The sequence below is a fragment of the Fragaria vesca genome, linkage group LG5, assembly GCF_000184155.1.
Source record: "Fragaria vesca subsp. vesca linkage group LG5, FraVesHawaii_1.0, whole genome shotgun sequence".
NCBI classification, from domain to species: domain Eukaryota; kingdom Viridiplantae; phylum Streptophyta; class Magnoliopsida; order Rosales; family Rosaceae; genus Fragaria; species Fragaria vesca.
In genome coordinates this window covers 3,354,781-3,357,683 of record NC_020495.1, presented here as the reverse complement: position 1 = coordinate 3,357,683, position 2,903 = coordinate 3,354,781, and positions in this window count along the sequence as shown.

Sequence of the window (2,903 nt, the reverse complement as noted above, 5' to 3'; positions counted from 1 at the left end):
GAGAGAGAGAGAGATATATATATATATATATATATATATTATCGAAAAGGAAAGAAGAGAGAGAGAGAAACAGATTTGATGGAAAATGAGAGGAGAAGAGAGAGAATGAGTATAAGGGTATAAATGTATTTTACCAAGTAACAGTTTGAATGGGTAATGAAATCTTATTTTCATTAGACCGGGCCAAAACTTTCTAAAATTAGTACTAAATAGACATTTACTTTATAATTAAACATCATTTAGTGCATCACGTCTAGCAAATTAACAATTAGATTATAACAGATATGCTGTCTTTGTTGATCGATGCTTTTGTTTCAAAGCGCCGAAAGAAGAAAAGCTGCTAATTTGGTCATTAACCTTGAAAGAAGGGAAGAACATTCCACAACATCAAAGCAAAAGATCAAATTTTAGAGAAAACGTTAACTTCATAGTCACCAACACCAAAGAATTAGTATCAAAATTCCCACACAACTTAATCTAGTGCTAACGAGATTTCTAGCAATAATGCATTCTCTTTTGAAAAGGGACGAATATAAAACGAAAATAACACACTTTAAAGGGATATTTGGTACGAGAAACACATAAACAAATGGAAAGGAGTTTGACTGATACAAGTATAATTAGATGGAGCGTTTTGGTCGTGCACAGTTTTGAAAATAATTGCTCTTACTTTGTGATTGTGATTGTGATTTCCTAATTATTAGAAGATATTATAAATAGTAATGGGTGAAGATACAAAGATAGTGTTCCATTTAATATTGTCAAGTTCATGTAGCTAGTAAGATCCTTGATAAGCATTTTTCAATTCCATTCCTAGCTAGGCTTCCATGTATTGTGAATAAGAATTCCATATAAGGGATTATTCCATTCATTTCAAAAAAGGGATTATTCCATCACATGCCAATTTTGAGACAATATAATTTGCATGGCCATATGAACTAATCCATTTGTTGATAGAGATATTCAAATTAATGAAATAAATGGATCTAAAAACAACATAAAAACAACTAATTTTTCATCTCCATAGATTTGTGACTCGTCTTTTTTTTTTGTTACAAAAAAATGATAGTCGAGTGAACTATCATTCTGGAGTCGGGAGCAATTTGTAGATATTACCTCTTCCCAAATGCTGTTTCTTCGGGATTCAGAGATTCGTCTTTCGTTTCTAATTATATTGTATATCACTTACTTCAAACGATTAAATTATATCAACATGACAATAATTAATAAACATATGTATCAATTAGTATTCAATTCAATGATAGATTATCAAATTTTCTATGATAAAGTCCATGTTGGTCTAAGTTCAAATTTGATCTTGCTCTAATTATTGAAACTCGACAAAAAAAAAAATCATAATCATTATAAATTCATAATTATAAATTTGACAACAATCATGTGAACTATGCATGCCCTCCTGTTTAGGGTTACAAATGTTATGGTTATGTCCTCAAAGTAATTACAACATACGATCGAAGGACAAGAGAGGATGAGGATGGTGACCCTAAACGTACGTCTGTATATCTGATGGACGAAATAGCCAATTTGTCGATCGAAGGACAAGAAATATTTGGCGAAAGCTTAATTAGAAAGCTAAAAAAAGATGAATATGGCCAATAAGCCAAACTCTTGTTGTCCAATTATACGTCTATTATGAACTCTATCTTATGCACATGATGTGCTTAGCTTTATTTTATGCAATTATACGAATAAGCTAGCTAGCTCACGAAATGCCAGGTTAACCAACTAGTTGTCTATATAAACTCAAAATTCATGGTATGATGATGTTCTTACATTTTTTAGTGAATATAATCAGAGTTCTCCATTGATCGATGTCTGGATGAATTTAAGTAAGACATCCTAAAAACTAGTTTGGTGTGTGATTAGACTACTATTACTTTTATGTTTGATGTTGCGCACTATATCAAGGTGATAATTTAAGTTTGTTTTTAATCTTGTTTTGTACAGTAAGATGTTAAGTTGTTGTCGTCAGTGGCGGATCTGAGATCTCGACATGAGGTGTGCTTCAAATTTGGTCGAAGGGCAAAAAAAATTTCAGATACAACCATGCAAAATGTAAGAGCTCAAGTAAACATTAATAAGTCTTCAAAATAAAGTATGTATTAATGACAGTAGAAGAAAATTCTGAACATCAGAGACAAAATTGAAAACCCAACAAAATTTTCCCAAAAAATTTGGATTTTTTGAGATTTAAGGAGGAGAAGACTAGAAAACTAGAAGGAAGAGCGGAAGATGAACTAAGGAATTGAAGAATAAAGACGTAATTATATATAAACAAAAAGGAGATGCAGAACTGGTCGTGAAGTCGGGTGGGTTTGACTGAGCAAAAATGCATATATCAAAAAAAGAAAAACATAATATACCTAGTTTTTTTTAACTCCAAAAAAACTTGGTTGGGCTTGAGCCCTACCAGTCATTGATTTGGCTTCGTCACTTGTTGTTGTGTCAATAATGTTATCGTAGTTTTTATCACTAAATTTTAATTTTTAATATCTAAAACTTTACACTTCAAACATGAAACATTAAACATTAACTTTCGGGTAAGTTAGTTTCATTTATCGAATATCGATCTTCCGTCCACTCCGTACAAAACCCTAAAACATTTAGATCTCCAAACAAAGAACTCGACTGTGTTGAAAGAAAGAAAGATATGAATTGTAGCTGGCTGGCTAGTAATTCTCATGTCACTACTCACTAGCAATAGAAGCTCGATGAAGAATATATGATCAGTACGTTGTGAGTTCGTACGTCTTTTTTCTGATGGGAGGTGTGCTTTCGTCTCCTTCCCTTTGCCGACACGACAATGCAGAAAAAGACTGATATAAGTCATATAACACAAAAGCCTCGAGGCATATGCATGCCCTAATACTCTCTCTCTCTCT